Consider the following 14,638-nt stretch of genomic DNA (forward strand, 5'->3'; position numbering starts at 1 on the left):
ATAGAACCAAAATTACAAGAAGGTCATATCTAGCAAGTCTAATTTAGTGCTCTTGTAAAGAATAGTGCTAAAGCCCAGATCGAGACAGATACATCAATTAGAATTATAACCTTGTATTTTTAAGTTACATTTCAACGGCGGTTCATGCTTATAGATGAAGAAGGCACAGGCCCCCATGCAAGTTGCACGCGTCGTTTAATTTAAGGATCGCGTTCAGAAGCTAAACTTTAGAATTACGAGCTGTCACATAGGCGCGTCCAATGGAGGAACTTGAGTTATGTTGTTTTAATTAAAACAATAAATAAGGCGGGTCGGCAGCTGGGCCTTTGGGTGGTCCCATTGGATTCCTTATTCGAAAATACCTGGCTTTATCAGTACGACGAAGATCTGTACTACGCCTTACCGAGGCACGTGAAGGAGTAGCCACGAAATTCAGTACTGTTACTCAATATTGTGACTTGCTGTTGACGTTGTCACGGTGATTAAAACCTTTTTTGAATAATTGTGTTTGTGCACGCCGAAAAAAACTGTGCATGTTTCTCGGTTTGTGGAATTGAAGTGACATCACTAGTAGGTATCTACTATACTCTTCATATGCTTGGAAATTGTTTTATCTAAATTAAAACAAGCCTGTAAGAGTAGATCAAAGTAGTAGAAAAATATTTTTTTTTATGAGCAGTGTTTACAAATATATTTTTTGTACCTTTAATTCACAAGATATTAAAACAACACTATACTAAACAAGTAAAGTGCAAGCATAAGTGGCGTTAAAAAGAGGGGAGGGATGTAAAGAGGTAAGGTAAGGTGAGGTAAGCGACGCAGACAACCATTTTTGGCTGATGATTGCGTGAAATTAATTTCGTCCACGGCCAATTTCGGTCATGCGATCGCCACTTAATTCAATTTTCGAAATTATATTTTTTTAAGAAACCGTTTCTCGAAAACTATAGGAATTTGACAGATCGCAATTTGAATTCTTCCTTTGTGATGTCGGAACGAGAAACTAATGACACTTTATGCGAAATGGTTACAATGTTAACTTTCTGTTTAACTTTTACAGATTTATGTGAGATCTCCTTGGTATATATAATTAATTAAATAATACTATGGATTCTCTCTTTATATACATATATGCTAAAGAAAATGTATTATTCATCGAGTTATCGCCTGCATAGATTAATTTTGCTTTGAGTTTGATATAATAAATATATTATTGGTTAAAAGCGTGATGTGTTTGATATATCCCAAAAAACAATAAAATATGATCATATTTATTTATCTTAGGACTTTAAATTCTGTTGAAATTGATCGACAGGTAACTGTTGCAGTAATTCTTATATCAATGGTTTCAAAATACTATTTACACAAACCTTTATTATCTACATCATCATAACTAAAGCCTCCAAATATCAAGGCTTTATGTAGATAGGAATTAAGTTCGGACACTGACTTTTAATTAACTACGCACGTGAGCATACATTTAGAATTATCAAGTTAGTATTAAATACGATTGAACCTTACGAAGTTTACGATTATGAAGTATTATTTTGCAAGTGTTGATTCATACTTTGTCCGCGTGTCTCATATAAGCGATACTTTCTACATATTTATTTCTTCGACGGTGACTCCATCTTCACAAATTTCTGTTTGAGGGCATGTCTTTGATGTGGTTGGTGCGCAAAAACTGGTCCCCGATCTTGTACCTCTGCAATCCGGTAGTCACCATTCAAGGGTAAAAGAGATGCAGTATGTATTGACAGTGCAAGAATAAAAAGGATAGATATATAGTGTCGTTTAACGGGAAGACAACTTTTCGGCTTAAGTTTGGCGCAGACTTTTGCTTTATTTATATGTAAATAATTCTTCGAATCGAACAAAAGTGCTTCATCGATTTGTTTGCAAGTTCCTATATACTTCGAGAGGAAATGCCACAGCGGTGACGATTTCGTAAATGGAAATCTGATTGATTTCTACCAATGCAAACGATTTTTGAAAGGTTTAATACTTTTTATATGGAAAAAAAGCTGACCGTTGTTCGCGGAAGACCATTAATATTCCTTCTATCTTAAAAAACAGTTCATGCTTTATGTTTATCCAGTATTGTGACATTTTAATGTCGTTAAAAATAATTGTATTCCGTCTTTATTATTTTACTCGAATTCTGTTGTCAATTTCAAAATAATACACGGACAAATGTATAAGAATTAACTTTAGAGTTTGTCTCAAATACCTGGTATTATATTTTAATAGTTGAGTCGATAGCGTAAACGCAATTAATTGAATGTAATGATCCAGAGTTCGTTACAGCTAACTGGACCAGTATTTCTTAGGAAACACACAAATCAGTAATGCTTAGTTGACTTCATATTTACTGAAGATAAATTGACGTAAGATATATTATTTACTAGTTTAAACCGCGGCATTTATTTCCTGAAAATTTATAAAATTATACTTATTAATTATAAAGAACACATACCTTAATTCCTCAATTTTATTCCCGGGAATGGTGAATTATTATTATATTTATATTATAAATATTTCGAAATTTCTTGGGTTTTAATCTTCCACTGTACTAAATTTCATCAAAATTAGCTCAGTGGCTTCACCGTGAAAGCGTAACAGATAGACAGTGATAAATTCGCATTTATAATATGAATATAGATTTATTTGTAATTGGATAGCTTACATTCGAGGTTTAAAGACAAAAAGTAAATATTTTCGTATATAAAAATAAAAATGTGGATGGAGAAGTTGACGATGGTTGCGGAGTTGTCGTAACAATTGCTAGAAGGTGATGGAATAATTTATTTCATCACCTGATGTAAGGGTCACCTAATTTTGGTTGCACATTTAACTAAAATATTTCATCTAGTAAAAGCCTATTAGGACGTATCAGTCTGTTAAGTTTATAGAATATTCAAGATTATCTTTCCTTTATATGAACGGAAATATATGGGATTAAAATACAGTAGAAATAAGAATGAACTTCATATAACATTATGATTTAGCAAAGTACTTAGCAAATATATATGAAAATAAATACAAATTCATATATTTATAATTGTAAATATATTAAAGCATTTAAAAGCGGCGTAAGGCATAGGATTCACAGATGGATCCGAATTTTTTGGTTTTATTATTGGTGATATTATCACAATTTTTTTACTCATATTAAAATCAAATAGTTTTTTTTTCTAAGTATAAGGCGATATGTATACTTCTTAATCAATTCTTGAACAAGCCATATAGTGCCGAGATAACACAAGTTCTATCTCTATTTCCGCACTATGATAATCCGAAGGGATGTCATATCATTTCAATACTAACAGAAAGTGTTAAAACACAAGATCAGCTTAAGGATCATGTTCAAGAAACATAACTATTTTGAAAAAAAAAGTGTAGTGATGGGATTCTAAGACGTTATAAGCTACCTACTATTCCAACAAGCTAGTAAGAACAGTAGTGAAGTATTAAAGACCGTATAAGAATTCAACTCGAATATGGCTTAATACCTTATGGGGGTTCTCGCTAAGAGCATTCGCGTGTAATAGGATCTTGATGGGGAGAATACATTACGGTGTCACAGTAGTGACTTGAACAGCATTTCTGTTTCGTTACATGCTACAAGTACGTTATGTTGCCAACATTCTTTTGTGTAACATTGATTCCACTGCTCTTGCAATTTCAAACGACACAACTCTGTTGTGTTACATTACGCTATTTACTGTAATATACAAGATTTTTTTTTAAAGGAATAGGTTGGCGAGCGTATGGGCCAACTAATGGTAAGTGATGGCAAGTGGTCACCATCACCAATAGACAATGTCGCTGTAAGAAATATTAAGTATTCCTTACATCGTTAATGCGCCACCAACCTTGGGAACTAAGATGCTATGACCCTTGTGCCTGTAGTTACACTGGCTCACTCACCCTTCAAACCCGAATACAACAATACTGCGTACTATTTTTTAGCGGTAGAATATCTGATCAGTGGGTGGTACCTACCCAGGCGGGCTTGCACAAAGCCCTACCACCAAGTAAAAAGTATCTTATATTAAAAGTGTGTATTTTGTAATGTGACCTCATAATGACATGTATAAGATAGCTAGTTAAACAAATTAAAAACTGACAATGAGATCAAACCACAACGATATTCTTTAGTTTTTATGAACGAGTAGGTTCTTATAAATCATGGGTGTGCGCAATGTAGCGTGCAGTTTAAATATTAGGGCGTTCGAGCCACATTTGGCTGTGTCAAATGATTTGAAGTACCGTCGGCATGTAAAGTCCATACGAGAGCATTATTATTTTATAGATTTTTTTTGCATTTGTTTATTAAAATTAAGATATTTATTAAATGAATTGTGTTATACATAATCACTTCTTGCTTTAATTTCAGTAATACATATATAAAGATGTTTTTTTAAATATTTTAAGGTCAGTTTTCTTTAATCATTATTAACTACTGTTTAAATTTTGTTATTATCCAATTTAACAATGCAAAGTGGCATATAAAACAATTATTTTAAATTGTTGTATCATTACGTTTGAGGTAACTAAAATGTAATTATATAATTACATAGTATTTTATGATAATGTTAAACGAAACAGTAGCTGCACAAGCAGAGAATTTGAGCGCCGGCAAAAACGTGTACAGAAATAGGCCGGTACATCTAAAGTTACCGCATCCGGGCCGCAAATGGTCCATGACCGGCACAAAAACCACCAGGAGGGAGGGAAAGATGAGTGACGTAACTAGTAACCTTCTAAAGATTCCTAGATTTCGTTAATTAGTCTAGATTTATTAGATTCGTATAATTAACAACTAGTAAATCTATGTTTTCGTGTGAAATTGTTTGGTTAAAGACGGGACGTTATTAATCAACAGAGAATTTCGTAACAAATAAGATAAGAAGACAAGTGCTATATATTTAGTTAAATTTACATCAAAGGGATTTGTTGATTTAATTTTAATAAACTGCCAATTCTAACGTTTATTGTTATCTGTGAAAATTTTCAACGGACCTTCATTGAGTATATAAATACAATAATAAGTCGAAGACAATACAGTTCAGTATCTATATTTTTTTTCTTCTATTTGTAACTGTTCTTTTGTATTGGTATTCACTAGCTTTAGTGTTATCAATATAAACAATCTGGGAATACTAACTAATTAATAATACTAAATTACGTACATAAAATAGATAAAATAAATTTTAAGCGAATAGACATTTAGTTCCCTAATTACTATATACATTGCTGAACAAAAAGTGACAATAATAAAAATTCAAATTTAGAATAATTAAATTCTTAAAAAAATAAATTAGTGAATAAATACGATATTAACTTTTTTTTCATCGATGTTGCGTTCATGTATGCCGTTATTATTTCATTAATTCATGAATGAATTCTTTGTACGCGTTCAATATTGTCGGTTTCGTGAAGGTTTTTGGTAGTTTTGTCAAGGTTGAAACAAAGGTTACGAATTGTCCTCAAGCTTATAATTTGGTAATTCATTATATTGTTTCACGTGTTGAAACGTTTTTTATGAACCATATCGTTCTCTAATTTACTTTAGTATTTTTTTATTAATAAATAAATTATAGCCAATCTGTTTAATGGGCTATCTGATGTCATTGGCACTTCATCCATTCTTTGGTGAAGATGGCTGTACAATATTCACTGGCTCACTCACAATTTAAACCGGAAGACAAAACCACTAAGTATTGTTTGACGACATAAAATATGAGCGGCTGTTACCTACCCGAACGGGCTAGCATAAAGTCTAAATGTTGACTAAAATACATTTAACCATACAACACACGATTTATATTATATTATTATATTTAATGATTATTTTTTTTTGTTCATTAAAAAAAACAATAAATGATTTTAATCTCTACTTTGGATTCTAGAACCTAATATATAAAAGTAAAGTAAAGTAACAGCCTGTACATTTCCCACTGCTGAGATAAGGCCTCCTCTTCCATTAAGGAGAGGGTTTGGAACACATTCCACCACGCTGTTCCAACGCGGGTTGGTGGAATGCACATTTGGCAGAATTTCGATGAAATTAGACACATGCATGTTTCCTCACGATGTTTTCCTTCACCGCTGAGCACGAGATGAATTATAAAGACAAATTAAGCACATGCATCAGCGGTGCTTGACAGGGTTTGAACCCGCAATCATCGGTTAAGATGCAGGCGTTCTAACCACTGGGCAATCTCAGCACACACGATTACAGAATGTTTATTTTTTTTGTTCATTAAAAAAACAATAAATGATTTTAATCTCTACTTTGGATTCTAGAACCTAATATATACATATTATAAATAGATATGTTGCTTATAATAATAATCAAGATAGATCTCTCTATTAAAATCATAGTCTTAATTCGGTAGTTTTAATTTATGTCATTAAAAACATATTAAAAAAGAAAAATGTGAGTATGTATATAAAATTTTTGGCTTGGCGGTTAACGTGTTAAAAAACTTACCTACTTTAAAATTTATAGCATGAATATTACGTCAAGTTATTCTTTTTTTTCTCTCTAAAATTGTTTCGCAAATAAGAATGAATATAATAATAGGTTTTAAGAGTTTATTGTTAAAGAGATTTTTTTATTTTACAAGTTAAAGACGTTGAATCGGTTTACGTGTATGATATATTGATCGCCATTTTTACCATAACAATTTTGTTTCATTACTTGTTTTTGATAATTCATTATTATTGTACATTCTGATACATATGCTTTAATTCCAATCCTTGATACAAGAAGAGAAACAGATAGAGAATATGTATTTCGTAGTTCTATCTCCCTTTATAGATTGATCGCTGAAATATCTCACGATTGATATTTAAATTATTCATAAGAGACAAAAGGTAAACAAAAATTATTCTGATAATAAAAATAGCTTAATCTCGATGTTATGATATTTTCGACGGCTCGGATACTGTGGTTTACCAACGACCGGCGTGGTCAGTGAATCGCTTGTTAATTATGCAAATGTATGGAAAAAATATACACATATTATTCCGACTGTATTAATTTATAATTACGTTCTGACATAAATAAATATCATTAACTTAATGTTATCATATGTGCATGTAAAATTTAGAGCTATTTTTTGATAATACAACTTAGTTGATCTCGGATCTCGGAAACTGTAATTAAATCAAGACAATAATTAGTTATACTTTATTTTTAAACTATGCGACTAAATAAGCGAGTTATATTCGTGATTATGTATGCTAACTTTGTGTGTATGTTATATTATAGTGTTTCTTAAGATTTTTTAATTTAAATTCTAGCGAATGCTGACTACATTCTAAACAATAAACAGCCTACTTTTGAAGACACACGCGTTGGGACCTAAAATTTTGTATTTGGAATTAATATAATTTTCACTTTTTTTTTTTAAATTTTAAATGTATATAAGTATAAGCAAGCTAGGTAATATTAATTTGGATAAACAGATAAAATCTAAATCACAATATTTTGGAGGCGACGAGAGACGCCGATACCTTCTGTCAGGTGAACTCAATGAATCAAACATAATTGATCGAACGCCGACGTGATCGTGCGATGACGTTGTCAGCCCTGTCAACTTGTACACGGGTTTTTGTCACTTTCGTATTAGTTTTTTTTTTTTTACTCCGAGTCTATGCTTGGACGCACTGGCTTATGTTGTCAACGTCTTAGGAAATAATGTTTTGAGATATATTTTTTTTAAACTTTGTTCTCGATAGAACGATCTGATTTATTCGAACATAAAAGTCATTTTAATAAAAATTTAATGTCATTAATTTGTTCCGTAAATACGATGAGCTATAACTGTCTCAATTAAATATAAAATTACGTCTAGAAAATGTATATTAAAAGCTGTAATTCAAAACATTTGTTGATATATGACATGGTGGATAAAATATGGAAAGGATTTAATATATGACACTCGTCGTTGTAATAAAAAGACGGAACATGATATTTAGCAAATTGCGTTTTAGTATGAAACATACTTAGATTATTTATACATATAGATAGTATCGCACTACAAAAGAACTAAAACAAACGAAGCAACTTTATTATCTTAGTGTGAGTTACAGTTACGCTTGTCACTCGCCTTACAACATATGATTTTGCTAGTGTACGTGTACATAGTGACCAACTATTGGCCACTAAAAAAAAGTTTGTTTATTAAAAACTTTTTCGTGTAAAACTTTATCGTATCGTAATAAAATTGGTACATAGAATTGTTTCTGTTAAGAGCATGTGTTAACCATTTATAAGTTGCTGGTATTTTTATTTAACTGAGTATATTAAACCTTTTTTGTTTTTTTACTAATGTTTGATGTTCATTTCAAATGTTATCTATTTGTGACGTCATCACGGTCAAAACTTTGAACTGAATTTGATGAAATGTTATATTAAAGTAAGCTTTAACACCAGGCAAGTAGGTAAGGTACACAGCTTACTTTTTATACCTAACACTTTTCGAGCATGTTCTAAAGTATTATTATTATTAATTATTTTATGACGTGATGATTACATAGTCTTAAATAAGTTTTTAGTAAAACAGTATCGATGTTGGTATAGAGATTTCGAAATTTGAATTAGTGGTTCTGGAGATAAGATGCCTACGATATAAACTTTCTCTTTTTTTATTTAATTTACATACACATTACATTATCTTATTAAAGCCTGATTAATTTTATAGATCATTAATCTATCGTATCTGTAACTGTATTAGTTTTATATTAAATTAAATGGAATTTCAAATTTTGACCTTATTTATATTAAAAAAATGTGCTTAGAGTAATTACGAAATCGCATCACGATGTATTTTAATTGGTCAAGACAATGTATACTCTATTACAATATCACACGGTTTAGTTTGCTTTGAATTATTTAATCGTGGGTTCACATTTCCGACACGTGGCATCTCTCTATAGGCTCATTGTTAGGGTCAAAAAACAAGCCAAAACTCACGTAAATTTCCCTCCACTAAAGGAACAAAAGAACAAGTATTCTTGGGAAAAAGCGGTGTAGTTTTAGCAATAGGAGGTATTATTAGTACGCCTCTTTGTGTTATTTTTTTTCCCGTGGAGTTTGCGTGGGTGAGGTCAATGGAACAATTGCGAGCTATTTCTATAAATTCATAATTCGAAATAATTTTATATTAATTGATAGTGAAATAAAAATATCACTTCTATTGAGTTTATTGCTTTTTGATCTATGAAATGTACTGGAGGTTGTTTTTTTAGTTGTGTTATGACTGAGTCACATCTGATTAAGATCTAACAAATTATGTGTAATGAATTGATACATTCATAAAGTAATATGTTTGTTTACAACTCAAAGTCTTAAATATTATTCACGGAAACCGCAAATAACTAGGTTACATAATAATATAAAAGCTTAACATAAAATCTTAAGAAAGATAAATATCTATTTTATTTATTCAATATTTCTTGTCCTCAACTATTGTATAATGTACTTTTATGAATTAAATATAAATAAATAAATATTGGTCAACATCACATACATTACTCTGATCCCAATGTAAGCAGCTAAGGCAATTGTGTTATGGAAAATCAGAAGTAACGACGGTAATAGTTAGGTAATAGGTAACTACACACTAGTAAGTATTAGCAATACCCGTCCGACGAGGATGTGTTAGGTAGGTTCGGTATACCAGCTGATGTGGTCTAGCTGAAGCTTATATTATACAGTTAAATTTATTTTATATACATATAGGTTTTAAACAAATATGTACGCTAAATATATTCACATAAAGACCATTACCACGTAAAGAAAATATTTTAAATGTGTCTGTGCAATTTTTCATAGTAATCAACCAAACTATGTCGTAATTTATTTATCCCACACAGACATACCAACGTTCATATAGATGTATATAGATGTATACCTTCATAGAACTCGAAATTAAACACCTGGTCTACTTGAAGTGTAAATCAAAAGCCCCCACTACCTCGTTCAGTGAGCAGAAATAATCTAATTTTGTTACCGAATTCGTTTGCATGAAAAATCATATGCACGTGCTGCGCATAATTTAATTGAATGATAATTATGTAGTTACAGGGTTTGATACTTTTTTTATTGTTTTATATTATAAATATACAGAACAATGATATTTATTCTGTAACTTTCAAACGAATTAGAATGCCAAGACGGCATAATTAAACGGAGATTTAAAAATGTTAGTTTTATATGATTAACGGAGAAAAATATATAATAATACTTATTTCACTACAACAATATTAACTTCACATTTAAAACGTCTATGAAAACTGTTTTTAAATATTGTCGTGTAAGAAATTTGGCTCAATCCCTTTCGAATATATTAGCTTAAACAATTTATACACTGTATTAGTACAAAGCGATTTTGGTTCCAAAAAAAATACATTGTATGTATCATCAACTAATTAGTTGCATAACATATACTAAACAACTGCAAAAACTCGGGAGTTAAATGCTAAAACAGTAGAAATGTTCGGCGAATAAACATGTTAAATCACGTAAAAACAACCGAGCATAGAATAGGTCACGCGTTGGACACGCGCCCTTACAAATAATACTCAATTTCAACCGTATAAAATGCTCTAGCGCACGTTCTTTGGCAATAGTGAATGCTGGAAAGCCGACAGGCCTTTCTAATGAGCGTGTGCCTTCCGGAGGGACTGCGAAACTTCATCCGATGAAGGACGCCCCACTGCGGCTCACATCATCTCTAAAAGTGACGCACGTCCTCTTATAAATAATTTGTTCGAGTTGCTATGATCATTAATTAAAAATGTTCTTACCTTTTCACTTTTTTTTTAGTAACAATTGTTTTTATTTCACCAAGATCGTTCAATTGTATGCATTTCAAAGCTTTTGTTTGTGTTTGTGAATATCTTTAGTTGCGATCGTTTCGCTTCGAGTTATCTTTACGCGCGGTTGCATAAATCGCAGATTTCAACCATCGCATTGAATGATATCGAAATAATATACAAGCTTATCATTTGGTTATACTTTTAATAGGTAGTACAAATTGATTAAGAAAGTTACATAATATTTTAGACATATTATTACATTACAAAACGTATAAGAGTATTGAATTAATTGGGAGAGACAGTATCATTTAATAATATGACTTTACATCGACTAGTCGTACGATAAGTACAGGCGGATTATCATTTGACCAATACTACCATTAACCTCTCAAGCCCTGCTAAATAGCTTGTTTATGTTGATCGAATCACATATCACTCACGATCGCGTCTATTCTATTAGGCCTTTGATAATCCGCCCCTATTTGCAATGGGATCCGATTACATGGCCCAAAAGGAGTTTATGGACAAAAAAAATAGTAAAAACCGCTATAATAGACACGTGGCGAAAAATAATAAAGTTGGCAAAGAGGTTAGTAATGAAGAGAGGCGCGTGACCCGGCGCGTGCGTCGGCCGTGCGTAGTCATTAGTGCACGCGGGTGCGCGGGCGACCCGACCGCACGGTGCACGGCCCGCCGAGACCACGCTGCGTTTATTCTATCGAACACCCGTTATGTAGGTACCATTCTGTACTGTAGTTTATCCCATTGAACTAAAAAAATATACATATCGATAAATTACCCTAGTAACAGGAAAAGTCGTGAAGTTTGTTTAACTTTGTATTTTATAGCTATATAAATTAAGTCCATTGTCCGTATGTAGAGAGAGTAGGTGATGATTGTAATCATTTACACAAGTGTACTTTATTCCGAGATAGATAAACGAATGGACATTTTGTTACTAAGCTCCGGAATTATCGGTCCTTAGCCATCTAAAAAAAGGTTTATAAGTGTGGTAAGTGATGATGACAGTTTGCCTCGAAATTCATTCACATGGAATATGATAAAGATGTCTTAGGTCAAGATAACACCTTTCATAGAAACAATGGGCAGGTGTCGAAGGCGCTATCTCAATTTTTTACTTAGTTTATCGAAAACAATAAACAAAAGTGTCATTTATAATCATTTTAAGTCAAGTATTACATTTGTTTTTTTTTTATTTGCAATAAAATATAACTGATTATGAACCTATTGACAAATATTATAACAGTAAATATTTTTCCGGAATTTTTTATAGAAATTATAAGAAAAGAAATAAGAATTATTTTTACGATGATTATATATTGTAAACAAGAGGGACAGAAAATAAAATAATAAATCAAAAGTCATACACATAAAAAAGTCCATCCCCAATGATTATCAACACCAGGAGGACCGTGAAATTGTTCATATTTTATAATATTTGCTAACTTACAACGTTCAAATAGAACTAATTGTTTCCACCCCACGGTTTATACTTTTTCAAATCTTCTTTGCTTTATTTGTCCAAAGCTAACAGTACAAGTCAAAGCATTCAAGCGTTAAACTCTATAACAGCCTTTAAGTTGATTTTAAAAAAATAAATATATATTTAATTTATATTATCAATGTTAGTTAGTTAATTACCAAATAAATTATCTGCGTTTACACTGAAATGTTTAGGAATTTATATTTATATTGAATGCACTCGAACTTTTATTTAATTATTGTTTTCATTGCTTATTTTTTTATTATTAGTACCCTAACATAGTTTTTAAGTTGCCATTGTTATTAATAAGGCGACAGTATTTGTCTCAAATTATAATAATTATTATTTTGTTGTTTTGTTTTTTCCTAAAATGTTATTTGATTATTTATAATAAACTTCCAAAGATTTTATCGTCAACACTTTGATGATACAAAATTGAATTTAGATGTAATTAGTAATTAATTAATAATAATATTAATACCAGTAATTTTCACGTGATTCTTCTACGATTTACAATTGTACGTGAATAATTTATAAGATATTATTCGCTCGAAGTCCGCAACTTGAACCCGATTACCGTTGCAAGTGTTTAGTCGACATTAAAATATTCATGCTGGGGTTGATGTATTTACGGATTGTTAAAATTTGAGAACATTGTTTGATTTTTATTATTCCTTTTGTACTATTATGATACACAATATATACTTGTGTATCGACAATCAACGTTTCGTTCTTCGATTATTATTTACATTTAATTAATTCACATTGTTTTAATTTTACGTAATAGTAATTAGAAACAAAAATCAATACCTCTATGTTTCTGCTCTACTGTTCTTGGATTGAAGGTTGTCCGGTATCAAGGTTTGTGTATTCTTTAGCTTCCCTAGGAAACCGAACGGTTTGCTAACCGTTTGCTAAACTATAATTATATACAGATAGGGAGATGTTAGTAGATAAATTTATACCTATTGTTGACACTGTGTACAGCTTAGACGAATGGGGAGGGGATGATCAGAGTGAGTTGAGTTTAGGTATTGGCTTTAGATAAAATTTATTCCGAAGGAGCGGTGTTTTAGGCGTAAACAGGTATTTTTTTAATATTAAATCAAAATATATAATATTCTATCAGTATTCTGATTTTTAAATAGTTAATTGTTTTAATGATTTTTTTTATAGTGTTGGTTGGCTGACGAGCATATGGGCCACCGCATCGTAAGTGGTCACCATCACCCATAGACAATGACGCTGTTAGAAATATTACCTATTCCTTACATCGTCAATGTGCCACCAACCTTGGGAACTAAGATGTTATGTCCCTTGTACCTGTAGTTACACTGGCCCACTCTCACCCTTTAAACCGGAACACAACAATACTGAGTACTGTTATTTGGCGGTAGAATAATTGATGAGTGGGTGGTACCTTCCCAGACGGGCTTGCACAAAGCCCTACCACCAATTAAATGTATTTTTTTACAGGTTTGATAATATCGTTTATGTCATAATTCATTTCGTCTGTATAGACAAGTAACATATTTAGTTTATTAAATAAACATGTTGATCTCGCCGGCTGGTTCTTTAAACATGTATTATTGTCCTTTAGTCGAGTTATTAATAAAAGTTGTATAAAAATATAAGAATATATATTCAGCATTAATATTAAATGTATCGAAAGCCAAAACATAATGGTACTGTTATTATTATCATAGTTCTAAAATCGAAAATGCGTCCCTTTGTCTCTTTTTTTGTATGACGGTAGAATATGTGATAAATTGTTGGCGTCTCCCCGGACGGACTAGAAACACCAAGTAAACAAACCTTCCAATGAAGAACATAAACAAAGAACGAATTAATTTCAAAATAAGCTTATAGAGGTTTGATCAAAGAATATTTTGGTAAGTACCTACTTCATTTTAGTAATTTAATTTTAACGGTAATCGAACTCATTACTAACATTGTATAAAACTTGATAAACTACCACCATGCACATGGAGAAGTTTTTTCTTCTCTACAAGATTAAGTCTAATCGTAAAATGAATACAATAAAATTATTTTAATTTTAGGCTGAATTTTGAATTACTGTGGTCTATTATGAAAAGGTATAAAAATCCATAGGTATTATTAAAATTCTTTTTTTTAATTATATAGGTAGGTATATATATTTCTTTTTTGATAGGTCTGGTACTTTGTGGAATGACCAGTCTCAAGATATTGTATCATATTATAAATCATATATCAGGTGTCAGATGTCTGCGCTTATGAGCCCCGGTATTGTTTACTTGATATAATGAATTAATCTTT

This window comes from Vanessa cardui, chromosome Z (assembly GCF_905220365.1).
Source record: "Vanessa cardui chromosome Z, ilVanCard2.1, whole genome shotgun sequence".
Lineage (NCBI taxonomy): Eukaryota > Metazoa > Arthropoda > Insecta > Lepidoptera > Nymphalidae > Vanessa > Vanessa cardui.